A 20,143-nucleotide genomic window follows, 5' to 3' on the forward strand; every position below is an offset into this window, starting at 1 on the left:
AAATAAGAGATGTTTTCTTGCTTTCAGAAACATCTATTAGCTGCCGTTGGCACCATAGAGTAGGCTAGTAAGTTGGTGGTGGTGAAGGCATTCGTCCAATTTTTCAAAGGGTATCCGTTCCCGACATGGAACCTCAAGGCCGCTTCATTCTTTGCTTTCTATTTTCACCGTATATAGAGATAATCTTTGTGTAGGAGAAGTCATGCGCTTCATCAAGTGTGAATTGGGGTGGGAGTATTTGCTTCACTGTCACAATATGGACCGGACAGCTGGTGCTGATCAGCTTTTTGGAGGGAAACTGCAGTGTAGGAAGAAGCCGACACAGATCAGCTTTTCGGAGCCATCCAGGGCTACAGTTTCCATCATTATGTGCAGATTATGTGCACCACAATAAGGAAGCAAGTGTGAAGATCCACCATTGGCCTCTGCAGGGCAGAATCAGAGGTACCTAAGGGTGTACCATAGCCTTTCTTCTTTCCAACGGGTTATTCTGATAGCATTTGGGATCAAGAAACAATTTTCTAGCACACCAGGCTGAGATTCTTCAAACTCCCCTGTGAAATATAGCACGCTTAGCTACATGTGGCATGTTTTGATTATTTGCAGCATCTTGTAGCTACAGATCTCGGTCTCCCCTGCTCTCTTTTACTGCCCCACAACAATCCACATGGATCACAGATTACTTTCTCCATGGTTTGCACTGTATGGAACTAACTAGACTCACCAGCCCTACAAAAGTGGCTCCTCATGAGGCCGGAGGAACATTGCCCGGCTGTGAGGCGTCAAGGCTGCTCCCTGCAAGGCTCTTTCCACCTGCCCTAGGGGGCAGGGCCCACACTCACCAGCTCTACAAAAGAGGCTCCTCATGAAGCCAGAAGAACATCGCCCAGCTATTGTTTTATTGTTTTATTTGTTTTAATATGCTGTACACCACTTTGAGATTTTTATTAAAAATATAAAGCAGTATAGAAATAATTTTTTCCCCACCAACAGGCATCGAGATATGAGGATCTCAGTTCCATGATTAAACAGTTCTTCCAACATATGTGTGTGTGTGTGTGTGTGTGTGTGTGTGTGTGTGGAAGTTGCCTCAGAAAACAAATTTACAGGCCTACCTTTCTTCCTAGGCAGTTATATAACAACCTCAGAACAGGAATACATAATTGCATAAGTCAAGTCAGCAACTACAGTTTAAACTCCCAGCCATAGGCAGGTTACAGACATGACTTTCCCCCATTTTATGTCCCCATTGCAAAGCTATGCATATTACCCTTCTGTGGTTCAACTGACTGAGTCATGTGAATTTCCTGCAGTTCAGCTGATCACCTCACAAGTCACAAGATACTCTTCTAGATCATGACTAGCCTGGTCAAATGCAAAAGAAGTCAAAACCCTTGCACTTTTAATTGTTGCATAGTGGGGAGGGCATTCCAGCAGGTGTAACTTGCCTAGCAATTACGTCAAGCAGAGATAGTCAATGTGGGGTCCTCCAGAGACCTTTGGACCCTGACTCCCCCATCACCACCAATGGGTAGGTGGTTATTGGAATTTTAAGTCCAACAGAATCTCCAGGGCACTGCGTTGGCTACTCCTAATGTAACGGTTCAAGAGCCCTGTTCTTTTTTTTAACCAGGCCAGTCTAGTGCTGAGCCGCTTTGTATCTGCATTATCACATGAATGAACATTTGAAAATTGCACAGGTTTGTTTTTTGTCTTCCCATGAGGCAAAATGGCCCCGCTAAGGATAAAGTTGTGTCCTCGTGTTTCCTTTCTTTATCTACATAGGGATCAAGGTGAGAAAGTTCTTTCAATTGTACATTTGCCCTCTCACCTGAATGGGTGCAAAAAGAACAAGGAACCTGCACCCAACCTGGGATTTGAGGGTTTCCTTACTCATTTATTCCATCCCCAGTATAGTACATTGCTTAAAGGCAGATATGGGGAATGAGTGTTTGGCTGTGTCCACAGTGGCCAAAGGTGTGTTTGCAGTGGCTGAAATGGCACAGCATGTTCATGGCAGCCCCAGCTGCCGGGGCAAGGATGGGTGCTTTTGTGCTGGATGGATCCTGGTAGCGTTGCTCCTTCTGAAAGAGCAGGTGCTGCAGCTTCTCTGGGAGCCAGGGCAGTGGGCTTGCTGGCCCCCAGGCCGGTCTGGTCTGATCTGGTCTCTGTGTAGGAAGACAGGATTTTGAGCATTAAGGCAGAAGGCAACGATGACAGGAATCTGCCAGCTCCCCTTCCCCTGCCTCCCAGCACACAGAATGCTGACATCCCCTTTTTGTTTAGGCTGACAGCAAGCACCTGGCATGCTGTGTGCAATATTGCTGCTGCGGCTGCTATTCTCCCCCCACCGCCCCCCCTCACCCAGCACACGCACACACATACACACAGGCGCACACACTTCCCCCGCAGGTTTAAATAAATGCAAACATATGCTGCCATTAATGGGAGAATCACTCCTGTAAACACGAGTTCCTTTTTATTCACGGCTTCCTCTTCTCTCCCCTGCCAACTCCTAGGGGAGAAGAGAGGTCAAGTAGGGACTATTCTCATCCTTTTATTTAAACCCTCCCTCCCCCTTCTCCGACTCAGAACAGGCAAGAGGAAAAATGAATTAAGCTAATTGGTGCGAGGGGGAGCTGGGACAATAGCCGGCCGAGTCCTACTGGGGATTCTTTGGCTTTCAGGGGCTGCATCGATTCAGACACACACAGGATTTCAGTCTAGCTTCCCTTTCCTTGACTGATTCTTTGAATTGCCTTCTGGATCTAAGGGATAAAGGGTAACAATCCATTGGGAAGTGCTCTAGCACAAGCACCATTAAAAGGCAGTGGAATTGTGTGAGACCACTGTCTGGCTCTCTCTCTCTCTGTGTGTGTTTGTTTGTGTGTGTCTTGCTCAATTGCCAGAAGCATTTGGTCATCGTATGAATTTTCTGAACTGGACCCCCATTGCCTCCCTACCCCTAATTCCTTGTGTTGCTGGCTCACTCAGTATTGCAGCAGGAAGTATAAATAAATTGATGGAATTTAAGCTGAGATTCACCAGTTCTGCTGAACTTTGCATAGTGAACATTGTATAGAGCTGAGTGGTTTTCGAGCACTTTGATGATGGAAAGGATGTGGAGACCCATTACAGTGGTATGTAAATGCCAAGAATTAATCTAGTTACCAATATGCTCAAGTCAAATCAGATGCCAGAAAATGCTACCTGGCATGCCCAGGTCTAAATCTGCCAAGATAAAAATAGTGCTGGCACCTTGACCATTGAGCCAAAGGATTCCCAACACCCACTTGCTAATCGTATCTGGGGTTGCTACTGAAATGTGAAATTGCCATAATTCAGAAGCACATTCTGGAGGCCATCCCTTGTGGGGAACCTTGAAAGGTTGTTATGGGTTTGGGGCCAGGGATTGGGGGGGGGGGGAGAGAACCAAGGCCCCCTGAAGAAAACTTAACTATGCACACACCCAGGTTAAAGGATGTGCTGATAGCCTCATGAACCCACTCCTCACAAGACAAAGTCATTGTCATAATTGCCCTCTCCTTCTTCTTGACAACAGTCAGAGCTCAAGGGATCACCTGGGTAAAGCTTACTGCTGTGTGTGCCAATGTGAACCAGTGCTTTGCCAGATCTGGATCTAAGCCTAGCAAGGGCCAGCACATCATTGCCGCTTTCCCTTTGTTTCAGCGCGCGCACACGGCCTTGCCTTTTGACCTGCATTCGCCTCCTTTACATGATAGTACCTAGGTCAGGCACCCACCCATCATCTCCCCTCTGTAGCAGTGGTGACAGGGACAACACCCTCACTAGACCTGAGTCTAGGCCTGGAGCTGTTAACAATGCAGGCTTTGTCTAGAAACAGGGTAACTCTAGACCACAGATTTCTGGACTGGAACTCATAGGATTTGTTCACCATTTCAGAGATACCCTTTCAGATGCTAGAAGAATGTTGGTGATTAGATACAATGGTGAGAGGTAAAAAAATATGGTTGGTCAGAAGATGAAATTGTCAATTTCTGTTTCTCTCAGGTTGTTGTTTTTCAATTTTCTAGTCTTAAGTCAAGTTTGCCACACTTTCGTATCAGTTTGTGATTCTTTGTTTGAAAAATCCTCATAAATTCTTCTTTTTTAGTGTGCATTTCCCCTAATATGCATAGTCTCCCCTAATATGCATAGAGTGAGACCTCGTCGAAACGTCGCCTAGACACCCCAACTTTGACGAGGTCTCACTCGTCATCTTCAGGCTGGTGCTTTCGGCTTCTTGTTACTGGAACAGAGCAGGATCTCAGTGTTTGAGTTCCTATAAATACTGTTGAGGGGTGTGGTGTATAGCCTCCAATGTTCTGGGCAGAGAGGAAGTTCCCAGGCTAGTGTGCCTTTTCTTCTTTTGTTCCTTAATTGCTTGAGGGATATCTTGAGTGATTTCTTGAGTGATATCCTGAGTACCACTTAGGTGGGTCATTAGGTATGGATTAGTTGCTAAAGCCTTTGTGTCTTGACCTCTTGAACTTTGTGAAGAGTTTTTCTGAGAAGATGGCTGTACTGCATTTAGTTGTGCTCTGGCTTGGCTTCGTGTATAGGGGCGAGCTGTGGTTTTGTGGCCTGTGCCAGCCAGATCTGTGTAGGGATTGCAGGGGGGTGCAGCATCCGGAGGTGCCACCATGGTTTGGCTACTGGATGGTGTCTGTAATTTATCTGTGGAGAGGGTCTGGGTTTGGGTCTGGTGTGGTTGATTGGTGATGGCGTTCTGTGTGCCTCTGGATCTGGTGTCAGTTTTTGTGGGGAGGGCTAATTTCCAGATGTCTGGCAAGCGGGATGTGTCGTCACGCTTGTTCATGTTGTGAGGGTGTTTCTCTATCTCGATGGCTTCCATGATTATTCTCTTGTGGTGATGTTCCATGTTAGAGAGCAATTTGGAATCTGCAAAATTAATTTCGTGTCCTGTTTCTTTCATGTGTTGGAAAAGAGAGGAAGTTTTTTCTTCTTTTTTGACGGCATTCTTGTGTTCTGCGATACGTGCATTTATTCGTCTGTTTGTTTGTCCAATGTACGTGGCTGGGCAGACTTTGCAGGGTATTTCATAGACCCCTTGGTTTTCCAACTGGATTTTATCCTTGGGGTTTCTGAGGATATTGGCTATTTTTTGGTTGGCGCAAAAGGCTGTTTTGATATTGTGTTTATGGAGGATTTTGCTAATTTTATCTGTAGTGCCCTTGATATAAGGAAGGAGGGCCATGCCATTGTTTTCTTCTGTGTCTTGGTTTTTGGGGGGTGTTTCTTTTTGGATTAGCTTCGTAACCCTGTTTTGCTGGTATCCATTGGCGATTAACACATTTGAGAGATTCTGTAACTCAGTTGTCAAGTGGTCTTTGTCAGCCAGGCGTTTGGTTCTGGAGATGAGAGTCTTGGCTACGGAGTTTATTTGTGCAGGGTGGTGGTGTGATTGTGCATGTAAGTAGCGGTTGGTGTGTGTTTTTTTCCGGTAGATAGTGTGTCCTAGGGAGCCATCAGGTTTTTTGTAGATTAGGACGTCAAGGAAGGGAAGTTGGTTGTTGGCTTCTATTTCCATAGTGAATTGTATTTTGGGGTGTAGGCTGTTGAGATGTGTGAGGAAGCTGTCCAGTTTTTCCTTCCCGTGTGGCCAAATTACAAAGGTGTCGTCAACATATCTGAGCCAAAGTTTGGGTTTGTGTTCTGACTTGTCTAAAGCATTGGTTTCAAAGTGTTCCATGTACAGGTTTGCGATGACCGGTGAGAGGGGTGATCCCATAGGTGCTCCTTCTATCTGTTTGTATCTTTGTCCATTGTGGATGAAGTACGTGTTGGTTAGGCAGTGGTTGGTCAGGTCCAAGATGTATTCGGGGGGATTGTATTTGTTTTGAATGGCTGTCAAGGCTTCATTAATGGGCACTTGTGTGAAGAGAGATACAACATCGAAGCTCACAAGTAGGTCATTGGGATGTAGGTTTTGCTTCTTTATTGTTTCTATGAACTGGAAGGAGTTTGGAACGTGTGAAGAGATGGATTCTGCATAGGGCTGAAGTTGCTTGGCGAGAAATTTAGCGAGATTTTGTAGAGGTGAGCCAATGGAGCTGACTATTGGTCTGAGTGGTGTTCCTTCTTTGTGTATCTTGGGGAGGCCGTAGAGTTTGGGGCATCTGGATGTTTTTTCTCTGGGGATGATTCTTAGCTGGATTTCTTCACTGATAGGAGAGGCTTTTATTTTGGATTTGGTGGTTTTTTCCAGATAGGTGGTGGGATCTGTTTTTATAGGTTGGTAGGTAGGTAGCCACCATCTTATGTGATCTCTTGTTCCTACGCAACTGCCGAGACAACAACTTAATTCCCACATGCTTCCAACTTAAATTCCACTCTAAAACCCCAGCTACCGAAAGGATCCTGAAACGAACTGAACTATCCCTAATCAGAAACGAACTACACAAGAAAAGATACCTACTAAACCAAACCAACAAAGATCTGCTCACTCTTCACCTCAAACTCTGCAACAAAATCCACCCTGCACTCTGGGACAAATGCAAACAACTAGCCGTCTGGAGAGCTGAAACGGAGACCTCACATAAGACAGACACACACACCAACAAACTCCACAAACTAGAGAAACGCCAGAAGCCCAGCCACCCTCCACAACAACCCATAAAACAAACAGTACATAACATATCAGACAGGATCCTCACCTCAACTGAAACCAAAGTACTCTCCAAAGGTTTCAACTTTGCAGTCGCCCCGAGACGCATCCCCACGGAAAACATCATATGCGGAGTCGAAGCTAGTCTAACCAAAATCAACCCAGATGAAGCCAATAAAATCAGACTTGAAGTCACCAACATCCTCTGCTCCAGCAAACCACCCAGAAGCAATTTACACAAAGAAGAACAGAAAGCACTCACCAACCTGAGGAAAGACAACAACATAATCATTCTCCCAGCAGACAAAGGTAATGCCACTGTTGTGATGAACACATCGGACTACCAAGCAAAACTATCAAATCTACTCCAAGACCCTACCTACCAACCTATAAAAACAGATCCCACCACCTATCTGGAAAAAACCACCAAATCCAAAATAAAAGCCTCTCCTATCAGTGAAGAAATCCAGCTAAGAATCATCCCCAGAGAAAAATCATCCAGATGCCCCAAACTCTACGGCCTCCCCAAGATACACAAAGAAGGAACACCACTCAGACCAATAGTCAGCTCCATTGGCTCACCTCTACAAAATCTCGCTAAATTTCTCGCCAAGCAACTTCAGCCCTATGCAGAATCCATCTCTTCACACGTTCCAAACTCCTTCCAGTTCATAGAAACAATAAAGAAGCAAAACCTACATCCCAATGACCTACTTGTGAGCTTCGATGTTGTATCTCTCTTCACACAAGTGCCCATTAATGAAGCCTTGACAGCCATTCAAAACAAATACAATCCCCCCGAATACATCTTGGACCTGACCAACCACTGCCTAACCAACACGTACTTCATCCACAATGGACAAAGATACAAACAGATAGAAGGAGCACCTATGGGATCACCCCTCTCACCGGTCATCGCAAACCTGTACATGGAACACTTTGAAACCAATGCTTTAGACAAGTCAGAACACAAACCCAAACTTTGGCTCAGATATGTTGACGACACCTTTGTAATTTGGCCACACGGGAAGGAAAAACTGGACAGCTTCCTCACACATCTCAACAGCCTACACCCCAAAATACAATTCACTATGGAAATAGAAGCCAACAACCAACTTCCCTTCCTTGACGTCCTAATCTACAAAAAACCTGATGGCTCCCTAGGACACACTATCTACCGGAAAAAAACACACACCAACCGCTACTTACATGCACAATCACACCACCACCCTGCACAAATAAACTCCGTAGCCAAGACTCTCATCTCCAGAACCAAACGCCTGGCTGACAAAGACCACTTGACAACTGAGTTACAGAATCTCTCAAATGTGTTAATCGCCAATGGATACCAGCAAAACAGGGTTACGAAGCTAATCCAAAAAGAAACACCCCCCAAAAACCAAGACACAGAAGAAAACAATGGCATGGCCCTCCTTCCTTATATCAAGGGCACTACAGATAAAATTAGCAAAATCCTCCATAAACACAATATCAAAACAGCCTTTTGCGCCAACCAAAAAATAGCCAATATCCTCAGAAACCCCAAGGATAAAATCCAGTTGGAAAACCAAGGGGTCTATGAAATACCCTGCAAAGTCTGCCCAGCCACGTACATTGGACAAACAAACAGACGAATAAATGCACGTATCGCAGAACACAATATCCTCGTCAAAGTTGGGGTGTCTAGGCGACGTTTCGACGAGGTCTCACTCGTCATCTTCAGGCTGGTGCTTTCGGCTTCTTGTTACTGGAACAGAGCAGGATCTCAGTGTTTGAGTTCCTATAAATACTGTTGAGGGGTGTGGTGTATAGCCTCCAATGTTCTGGGCCGAGAGGAAGTTCCCAGGCTAGTGTGCCTTTTCTTCTTTTGTTCCTTAGTTGCTTGAGGGATATCTTGAGTGATTTCTTGAGTGATATCCTGAGTACCACTTAGGTGGGTCATTAGGTGTGGATTAGTTGCTAAAGCCTTTGTGTCTTGACCTCTTGAACTTTGTGAAGAGTTTTTCTGAGAAGATGGCTGTAGTTGTGCTCTGGCTTGGCTTCGTGTATAGGGGCGAGCTGTGGTTTTGTGGCCTGTGCCAGCCAGATCTGTGTAGGGATTGCAGGGGGGTGCAGCATCCGGAGGTGCCATCCTGGTTTGGCTACTGGATGGTGTCTGTAATTTATCTGTGGAGAGGGTCTGGTGTGGTTGATTGGTGATGGCGTTCTGTGTGCCTTTGGATCTGGTGTCAGTTTTTGTGGGGAGGGCTAATTTCCAGATGTCTGGCAAGCGGGATGTGTCGTCACGCTTGTTCATGTTGTGAGGGTGTTTCTCTATCTCGATGGCTTCCATGATTATTCTCTTGTGGTGATGTTCCATGTTAGAGAGCAATTTGGAATCTGCAAAATTAATTTCGTGTCCTGTTTCTTTCATGTGTTGGAAAAGAGAGGAAGTTTTTTCTTCTTTTTTGACGGCATTCTTGTGTTCTGCGATACGTGCATTTATTCGTCTGTTTGTTTGTCCAATGTACGTGGCTGGGCAGACTTTGCAGGGTATTTCATAGACCCCTTGGTTTTCCAACTGGATTTTATCCTTGGGGTTTCTGAGGATATTGGCTATCTTTTGGTTGGCGCAAAAGGCTCCCTAGGACACACTATCTACCGGAAAAAAACACACACCAACCGCTACTTACATGCACAATCACACCACCACCCTGCACAAATAAACTCCGTAGCCAAGACTCTCATCTCCAGAACCAAACGCCTGGCTGACAAAGACCACTTGACAACTGAGTTACAGAATCTCTCAAATGTGTTAATCGCCAATGGATACCAGCAAAACAGGGTTACGAAGCTAATCCAAAAAGAAACACCCCCCAAAAACCAAGACACAGAAGAAAACAATGGCATGGCCCTCCTTCCTTATATCAAGGGCACTACAGATAAAATTAGCAAAATCCTCCATAAACACAATATCAAAACAGCCTTTTGCGCCAACCAAAAAATAGCCAATATCCTCAGAAACCCCAAGGATAAAATCCAGTTGGAAAACCAAGGGGTCTATGAAATACCCTGCAAAGTCTGCCCAGCCACGTACATTGGACAAACAAACAGACGAATAAATGCACGTATCGCAGAACACAAGAATGCCGTCAAAAAAGAAGAAAAAACTTCCTCTCTTTTCCAACACATGAAAGAAACAGGACACGAAATTAATTTTGCAGATTCCAAATTGCTCTCTAACATGGAACATCACCACAAGAGAATAATCATGGAAGCCATCGAGATAGAGAAACACCCTCACAACATGAACAAGCGTGACGACACATCCCGCTTGCCAGACATCTGGAAATTAGCCCTCCCCACAAAAACTGACACCAGATCCAGAGGCACACAGAACGCCATCACCAATCAACCACACCAGACCCAAACCCAGACCCTCTCCACAGATAAATTACAGACACCATCCAGTAGCCAAACCAGGATGGCACCTCCGGATGCTGCACCCCCCTGCAATCCCTACACAGATCTGGCTGGCACAGGCCACAAAACCACAGCTCGCCCCTATACACGAAGCCAAGCCAGAGCACAACTACAGCCATCTTCTCAGAAAAACTCTTCACAAAGTTCAAGAGGTCAAGACACAAAGGCTTTAGCAACTAATCCACACCTAATGACCCACCTAAGTGGTACTCAGGATATCACTCAAGAAATCACTCAAGATATCCCTCAAGCAACTAAGGAACAAAAGAAGAAAAGGCACACTAGCCTGGGAACTTCCTCTCGGCCCAGAACATTGGAGGCTATACACCACACCCCTCAACAGTATTTATAGGAACTCAAACACTGAGATCCTGCTCTGTTCCAGTAACAAGAAGCCGAAAGCACCAGCCTGAAGATGACGAGTGAGACCTCGTCGAAACGTCGCCTAGACACCCCAACTTTTACACGGGAAGACACCCGAGGACACCAAAACCTGCATATATATATATATATATATCACCAGCATTTTATTGTGAATTTCTCCTTAATAAACATGTTTTTGTATGCCATTCTGCCTATTCTTGTTTGCAAATGAATTTTCTGTAACTTAATTTATTTTTGTGTCTTGTTTTTACAAATTGTATGTGTTTTTGCACACATTGCTTAGCTGGAGAGCCACACTGCAAAATTCGGAGGAGTGTGAATTTCAATGAATGGCAGTGTCTTGGTTCACAAATTGTTCCTGAAAGTGGGATTTGCATTTAAATATGAACTGAATTGCATTGCTCCCCCTTTCTTACTCATAAGTAAGTCTGCATAGGATTGTAGCATTAGGCTGGAGGTAGCGGGACAAGTATGGAGAAGTGTGTTGAACTGCGGCTTCATTAACAGCCACTGATATTCCCGCCTTCATAAATCTGTCTGGTCTTTTACTTAACCCAGTTATACAGCTGGCCATCACGTCATCCTATGGAAGTGAGCTCCAGAGAACAATGCTGGACTGTGCAAAGAAATGTTTGTTCATTTCAAAACTTGTTAGTATGTTAATTTTACCAGGTGCCTTCCGATGAGAGCTTCATGGGAAGCAAATGTTCCTCATTTGCTTTTTCTCAGTTAGTGGAGAGAAGTATCCTCAGCTATTGTATTCCTCTGAAATTTTAACGTCTGCTCTTAGCTGCTCCCAGTTTATGTGCCTTTCACAACAGAATGGTGTGGTGGAAAGGGGTAGAGAATCAGTTAATTAATCCCACACTTTCTGCCGAAAAAAGGACAGAGCCATGCACACCAAATCTATGCTGTGATAGCAGCTGCCAGAAGTGGAGCCAGAGAGAAGCTGTGGCCTCTTTCAAGTACAGTTCTTGCCACTGTCAAGAGCCCTCCTAGTTCAGATTGACCGTTCATCTAGTTCCAACATACAGTTTCTAACAGTGGCTGGCCAGATAACTCATGGAAGCCATCAAGCAGGGCAACAGCCACCACCCAACATATGGTCCCACCACTGAGTGTAACTGAAGGCTCTGTGTCAAGTTGAAATGATCTGTTGGTGTCATTTTTTTGGAAAGGACTACTGTTATTTCTCAGCCTCCAAATATTTGCTAATTAGCAAATACATGAAATTTGTTTTAGCTTGTGAAGCCACAAAACCCGGGAAACAGTTTGCAAAAGTGGATTCTCTTTTAAAATTCTGGTGTGCTCTTATATGTTGTTTTTGCATCAACCTATGTTGATAGCAATTTATAAAATTGTGCCTTGACATCTGCAAACAAATAAACTCCAATAAACCTCAGAGCATGCTGGCTAGTTTGTTTCAGCAAGGTAAGTGAGCCCTGCAGTGGCCAAAATGGTACACTTCTTCTGTCATGTACCAACATGCAGACCTTTGCTTGCTGGGTCGTTCTCATTTAGGGAACATTTGAGTGATGGGACAGGATAAAGGGGGTGTCCGGGATATGAGGTAGGGAGGGGTGTATACCTTTATACAGCCGTCGTATGTGAATGTGAACACAGGGGTAAGTGCATGGAAAATATTTTCAGCCCCACAATATAGGGATCCCATGCCCTTTAATCCGGCCCTGATGCACCCTTAGACTTCTGTATCAAAATGGCTGAAATATGTCCCCAAGCCTAGGACCATCTACATACAGACTGGATGTGATGGAGAGGAAATGCCCCTTCTCCTTTCGGGGAATGTGGTGTTTGCTTCCACACACTGCTGTTTACTGCTACTTTTAAGCAGACTCTCACCCCCCCTCCTTTCACCCTCCGCTGAGAGCCCTCCTTTAGTCTCTCATCTCCAGACCTGCAGGCCTGTCAGCCTGCGATGCCTAACTCCAGCTGTGAGCATTTGGAAGGGCAGCCTATCAGAGGGCGCTCAGATGCATAACTCCAGATCCTAAATGACACTTTGGCACCATTTCCCTGATGTTCTGCCTTTTCCTTCCCTGGGTTCTTATAATGTGCCTTTGCTCTACTCGTTGCTGGTAATGAGGCCCCGCCTAATTGCCATTCAGTAAACTCCAGTTAAATTAACAGCTTCATCAGATGAGTGTCAACAGCTGCTCTGTGACAGCCACAGCTCTCCCTGATCTCCCAGTCCTAATGCCCATGACATTCAAATCATTGACTGACAGCCAACAAATCAAAATCTGGTGCTGCTCTCTATGGCCTGAACTGTCACCCAATGGCCAGTGCGTCCCTGTGTCCATGCATATAAATATACATGCAAGTACACGCATGTGGGGGGAGAGAAAGATTGTGGGTGCATTTTAAGGTGACTGCATGAATGCCAGTAGAATGGAAGATATGGCTATGGGAAACACAGCACAGGTGTGCAGGGGGAAAGCATGTAACTTTAAAAAATAATAATTATATGATCCAGTTGATGGAATTGTTTTCCATGACATATCTCAAAGCCATTTTGCAATAAAAACATCAACAAGAGAAACAATTACTATTCTATATGAAAAACAGTAGTAACAATTCAGTCTGTAAAAACAGCTAAAAACAATTTCGTATGTAACTAATTTTACATCTAATGCAGATAAAGCGTGGAATAAAGATCTCCATTTAAAAGGCGTGTTGATGAAGGTATTCCATAGGTGCCGAAAAGACAATAGATACACACACACACACCATCTGAAGTGTAAGGGAACTGTCACCTTACAAAAGACCCAATTCCTACATCAAATGAAACAGATCTCTTTATAAGATGGTACCTGAAAGATGCCTGCAGATACCTTTTTCTGGAATGCATTCATTGGGTATATAAAGGGTTAGATTATTTTTTTAAGTATTCTGGTTCCAAGCTGATTATGGTTTTGTACACCACAACCAACGCCTTGATCTTAGCTTGGTGGCTAATTGGCAGCCAGTGCAATTTTTTCAGCAATGGCATAATATGGTGGTGATACTTGGTCCCCTAAGCAGTTGAGCCACTGCATTTTGCGCTAGCTGCAGCTTCTGGGCCGACTTCAAGGGCAGCCCTACACAGAGTGCATTGAAGTAATCCAACCTGGAGATTACCAGATTTATATAAGATCAGTCACCTGTAGATTTCCCCCAGTGTCATTTCCCTTTAACATCATCATCATCATCAAAAGCAACCCCAAAGCAGCCTGTAAGGACTGCAAATCTGTGGGAAGGGAAAGTTTGAAGCGTCAGCAGCAAGGGCCTATGATCTTTTTAGCTCACAACCACCACCACCCCTCTCAGGTGGTATTTTTCCTGCAGAGAAAAATATGGATAAGTTCTACCACCCCACAGGTAGAAAAGTAGCAGAGTGAGTAATTTCCAGCAGAAAAAGGCAGGACTAGAAAGGGTTAGGCAAACCCCCATCTCTGTTTCTCTGTGCAAAATAACAGCTTCATCAGACTGCATTTATAGTTTTTTCAATGTGGTAAGGAAGATGAAATGTTTTAATGCCACATCTCATTAGGGCATTAATGACATCACCTGGCATCCTTTGGCTGCCATAAGTGCCCCAGCACCCTGGCCCAGCCCACTGACACTGGCCCCTATCCAAGGCTGTGGGTTTTTCTGATGGCAGCAGTGTCCCATTGGGGGCAGCCATTTTAATTTCCCACAGACCAATGCTATTTCAGGCTGTAGGCTGGAGGTCAACAGTAGGTGGAGCCAGAGGCAATGATAGGCAAAGTCAACTAGTTATAGTATTTTCCCAATCCTCCTCCCACAAGGGCTACAACACTGAGGGCTTATCCCTTGGAGAAAACCACTCTTTAGCACTCAGTTGGCGCAAAGGGCAATTCAGGCTTTCCGTGAATTGTCATCTGTTCTGGTTTAGAGCTAAAGAGCAGGTTTTCCCTGGGAAAAGAGTGGGGCAAGGGGAAAAACACACAGACCCATGCTTTCTAGGTATGGAACAAGAGGAAGTGTAGACGAGCCCTGAGACTAAGGAGGAAGCTGACAGCGCCACCCCATGGACAGGTTGTAAGTATGACGGCAGGCAGGTGGAGCTTGGCTGAAGGCAGACTGAGCTTGCTGGGGCAGTTGCCCATTGGTTGCATTGGACCAGCCGCCACTGCCTGCTGCTGCCTTAACTCCAGGAATATCACTCTCAAGCCATGTGGGAATATTCTAGAGCTTGAATGAGAAACAAAAGGAAATCAAACCCGACACAAAACTGCAACCTAAGGCACAACCAAGTTGGGATGTGCAATATTCAAGAAATAGGAGGCTGCATATATGACTAATACACCGTAAAGATTACTGTAATACATTTCATAACGACAAAATAAAAACAAGCAGCCTAATGAATGGTCACTCTGAGACAGGTTTACAGATATCATTTCTTATAAAACCTACAACCACAAACAGCCCTCTCAGGGCAAATTAACACAGGTCACTTCTATATAACAAACAACCAAATGTGCTTTTACCATATGCTTTTCTTCTGCTGTTTAATAAGGTCTTAATAATCCCAATTCTCCCATAAGCTAAAAACCAATAAGACCTTGCCTTTCAGCCCCGCATTTGCCAAAAACAATAAAACAACATTAGTATCTTGGTTCTGTGCCACCTACAAAATAGACAAAAATTAATTATAAAAATCATTATAATTCTTAAAAGTTCAGTTCCCTCCCTGTAAAATACCCCAGACTCACCACTTGAGAAACAACTTCCGATCCTTAACAAGGGCAAGAGGAAAAAGCAAGCAGAAACCTGTCCCTAGGAGAAAAGGTAAAAGCAAAAGAAATGATGGCTACAATGAATTGTATGCCCAAGGATGGTTGGGACTGCGCCATTAGAGAAACCTTGCCTGAGCTGGTCCTCAGTGCTGCATTCCCCATCCCTCAGAACATGAAAAGTGGAACACTTTAATTGCAGTGGCACGTTCCACATATTGGTAAATAAACTCTAGCTAATATTAAGAGAGAGCTTTGTGCATGGGAAGGCCACCGCAAGCCATTTGAAAAGGTCACCTACATTATCAACTCCAAATCTAATTAGTTAATGCTTATCTGTAATGAAGGCTTCTTCCCACAGAGCAATCTGGAAGGCGGCTAGAGTGTTGTGAAGCGCCGTGAAAGGAGTTTCCGGAAGTCCAGGAAGAAAGCCGAATTCGATTCTGCAATTCCAGTTTGAAAAGCCAATCTTTACAGAAGAGCTCTTTTTTCAGAAGCAGGGACTTCTTCCGTATTTATTCAGTTGCACATTTAAACCTTTTTCTTCCTTTCTTTTTTTAAAAAGGATAAACATAATTTGGCTTTTAGCCAAACAATTAGCATTTGACAACTCTCTCCTTTTCAGCAGCAGCCAGCTTGGACTCACAATCTGAAAGTTTCAGGTCACAGTCTTAACTATACTTACCCAAATGTCCAGCTGAATTCGGGGAGAAATCTTTTTCCGCAACCTGCAAATACAAAAGCACAGTTATTCCTACAGATATGTAAATACTTGTCTTTTTATTCTTCTTATTCTTCTTTCTGCATTGAAAACTTGCCATGAGAAAAACAAATCAAATACTGTTTCGTGTTTGATGGGGCTCTGATCTTCAGGAGGATGCAGCAAATCACACGAATGTTGAAGTGGGTGAGAGGGTGATTGACGAAAGAGAGGCAGGCATGTCCGGGACCACCCAGGGAGCTCTGTGGCTCAGTGGGGATTTGGACTCAGTCCAAGGCCTCAATAGCATTGCTTAGCCGAGCAGAGTGTTTTCGGCACTATAAGTACCAACTGTGAAGCCATGGGAAGCAGGACAGAAGGAAAAGCCTTTACTGAGAGCAAACAAAATCAACACTGCAGCTGGGATATGACCATCATAGGGAGAAAGGACAATTTCATTCCAGCATCTCTCCCTTAGGGTGGCCCTATTCTCCTCTTAGCAGAGGACAGCCATCTAATTGAGAGACTTCTTGAAGGACTGCCAAGTCTGGTTCAAAGATCTGAAAAAGAGGAAGTAGGGTCTGGAAGATGCTCTTCAAAAGCTATCACCTGGGTGGCAGCAGAGTTTTTCCAAGCAGACTTTTCACCTGTACAAATTCCCTCTCGGGCATCCCACTCTAAAGAAGCCCCCCCCCAAAAAAAAGCCATGTTGCTTGCTTATCAGTGGGGGTTTCTGCATAGGAATCTGTAGTTCTTATCAGCTGTACAGCGATGATTCATTTATGAATCTGCCTTAGTTAAGAAACTTACAGGCACAAAACTAGAAGTGCTTGAAGAGTATTTACAAGGATGCAATGAAGCCTTACTTGCCCAAAATGAAGGTAAAGAAGAGGAGGTTCCAGCCAAAATGAAGGGGCTTTAATATGTTTTGGGCAGTTTGCTTTAAGCATGGTAACCGAGCACATTCTTCCCTGATTTAATTTATGTGCATGCTGTGCCTGCCATTGCCTGATGTTTAAGTCCTTAATAAATACTTGCCCCTTATATACCTATGGTGAGACACATTGTATAATCTCTGTTTAAATTGTAGTAACAATGTTCCAACTTCTATCCATACATATAAATTAGCATATTCAAGTTTTATGTCCAAATCTGTGTCTTCTTTGGGGTGGCGGTGGTTGTGCAGGTTGTGGCCACCCTACTCCCAATTTACAAATACAGCACTGCTCTATGTGCCTGAAGGCCTTTCCCCCCTGGCCTACAGTCTAGGGCTAAATACACACACCACATTTAAAGCACCTTCCCAAAGAATCCTGGGAACTGTAGTTTTTAAGTGTGTTGGCAATTAAAGCTTTGTGAAGGGCAAACGTCAATTTCTGGGATTTTTGCTTTAAATTTATGGTGTGTAAAGCATCTTTGGATTCTCAAGACAGTTGAACTGCAACCTTCAGACTCCTTCTAGTTACCGTATTTTCCTGTGTATATGATGATGCTTTTTGCTAAAAAAACCTAGGCATAAATTGGATGTTGTCTTATACACGGATAGTGAATGCGGGGGACGGCGACGTGTGATTAACGACAGCAGCAAGCAGAAGATTGGCAGCAGAGATTGGGTGGGTGATTGGTGGCTGTGGCAAGGCCTGCTGGCGATTGGCTGTGGCAATTGGGCAGGCGATTGGCAGCTGCGGCGAGTGAGCTGTTGGTGGCAGCGAGCAGGCAGACAATTGGTGGCTGCAGTGAGGTGTGTGATCAGCAGTGGCTGTGGCAAGCGATCGGCAGTGTTGGGCAGGCAGGTGAGCGATTGACGGAAATGACCCCCCCCCCAAAAGCTAAACTACTTAATTTCTTAATTTTGGGTTAAAAAAAATTGGGGTCGTCTTATACATGGGGCCATCTTATACATGAAAAATGTGGTATACTGATCCCTCCTCCTATCTGGTCAGCTCATGCTGCCCAGTAACAACGGGAGGAAAAATAAACATTTTCCATACTTAGACGCACACACACCCTGACTCTGCCCCATACTCTCCCTTGTCTCCCCCCCCCCACTTCAGTGGGTGAAAGGGGGGACACCTCCCCATTTTCAGTTCTCCTCCTCAGTGGGATAATTTACAATACAGGTTAAATTCCCTTAGTGAGCTCAAGCGCCAAACTCCCCTGTTCTTTGTTTCCCATAGCAGGTGGCATTACCACGAACAGGGAACATGCTTCAGTCTCTCGCATGGTGTTTTACAATCTCCCATCTGTGGCAAGACACAGGTGGACAGCTTTGCGATAACGTGCTGTGCAGCCCTATGGATTTTCACAGCAATCCATTTCTCTATAATCCAAAAGGCTGCAATGGGACTTTTGCTTGTAGCATCTGCCTTCAAGAAAGGAAGGATACACTTTCCAAAGCACGCCCATCAATCCTCAGAGCTGCCGGTTCACCTGGGAGCAGCTGGGAGATATTCACTTTCTGTATTAGAAGGGGAGCATGAGCAGGATAAGGGGGAAAGTAGGAGGGGATGAGTTTGCTTGCCTGTTGTGACAGCTTAGGGACATTCATCTTTGGAAGCTGCCTTAGACTTGGGGCTCATCTTGGCCCCGCTGCTTTCCCCTGGGGAAATGCATGGTTCAGTGCTAAATCAAAACAAACAGCAATTGGATTTTCTGTGGATTGCCGTTTGTTCCAATTTAGTGCTAAAGCAGTAGGGCGAAAGCAAAACCACTTGGGCCCATGCCTTGAAAGCATGGGACGAGCAGAAACCCACTAGGCCCCATGCTTCCTAGGCTCTGGACAAGTGGGAGTATGGGCGAGCCCTAGATCAGATTGTTTGGCCATGAAATCCAGCATTGTCTTCTTTGACCGGCAATAGTTCTACGTGGTCCCAGGCAGAGGTCTTTCCCATCACCTGCTGCTTGATCTTGTTCACTGGGGATGACCCAGATTGAACCTGGGACCTTCTACATACAAAGCATGGGCTCTACCATTGAGCTATAGCAGTGCACATTTTGCCTCAGAGATCTTGAGTTCTAAGCACCTTGACCTGGGCAGGGAGGGAGAACCATTTCCTTGGTCAGCACAATATCTTGAGCCAGCCCTGCAGGCAAAAAGAAAAAGAAATCTCATGCTCAATGTAATATCCATTCTGGATGTTATTCAAAGTTCATGCACGCTCAGCAACAGAAATTGTCCCCATGAAATGAATAACGGTGTCCAATTTGTCTTTCTCCACAAAATATTTCCTTTTCAAAGTATATTTATGTGTGTGTGAGTATTTCTTGATTCTCACACGTCTCTTTGCACTTTGAATCTTCTAAGAAAGTGTGACTAAATTTGTTGGTCATTTTAGGAAGTTTTGAAAACAAAAATTTGCATTTTTTTTAAAAAGTCTAATTTAAAAGTGGGGGTCTTGCATTCCCTTACTCATTCTTTCTTAAAAAAAAAAAATCACTCCTCTTCCCCTTTCAGTTTACTTGTGCTTGAATGGCGAGTGGAGGAGAGCCAGAGTCACCCCTTTTGGGCCAACCCAATGCCAAAGCACAGCCATGAAGCATTTTCACTTGTAAAACAAGAGACAGAGGAGGCAGTGTTGGTAAATAGGCCATTAACACACTGTGTCACTCCATTAACTTCAAAGAGTAAACATCTCCTTTATTTTCCCTCCCACTCTCAGAGTGGAGATTGTGAGATTCTGTAGTGTCCGGGGCCAGTCATGATGGCTTGCGGAGGAGTAGAAATAAAATCCGCATCTCAAGATTTCAAAATTTAAGGCCCTCTTTATGCCACATGAAATTCAAGGCCCAAAATTTTCAAGTAAAACCCAACATTTGTAGTCCATTAAGTTGGAATGCTTGTATCTGAAATTGGTTTCTCTCACTCCAATGCACCACACCAACACACATGCAGGCATTGCCAAAGCACCACTCTGATTATTATTATTATTATAAATAATAATTATTTGTTTATTACTCACCCTTCACCCTAAGGTCCCAGGGTGGGTTACAGCATTAACAGAAATATAAAAAACAATTTTATACAACTTAGTAGCTTTGTGGGCAATTCTACTAAAATGCTTCCTTGAGCTGTTCTTGACCTAACCTCTGCAGGTGGCTATTAGGTATATATAGTTGATGTATTTATTTATTTATAGAAGCTTTTAATATCTACTAGCCCATGTAAAAATATCAAGTTGTCATACAATATAC

At 44.4% G+C, this 20,143-nt stretch overlaps 1 long non-coding RNA gene across 1 annotated transcript; it reads right to left on the reverse strand.

Annotated features, from left to right (window-relative positions):
* Positions 1-893: 893 nt before the first annotated feature.
* LOC114597555 (uncharacterized) lies at positions 894-16,652 on the reverse strand. The gene is made up of 3 exons (XR_003706854.2): positions 15,938-16,652; positions 15,232-15,295; positions 894-2,168 (listed from the first exon to the last, which is right to left on the reverse strand). It is a non-coding gene; the product is annotated as an uncharacterized LOC114597555 (long non-coding RNA).
* Between the last annotated feature and the right edge of the window lie 3,491 nt (positions 16,653-20,143).

The sequence above is a fragment of the Podarcis muralis genome, chromosome 6 (assembly GCF_964188315.1).
Source record: "Podarcis muralis chromosome 6, rPodMur119.hap1.1, whole genome shotgun sequence".
In the NCBI taxonomy this organism is placed as follows: Eukaryota; Metazoa; Chordata; class Lepidosauria; order Squamata; family Lacertidae; genus Podarcis; species Podarcis muralis.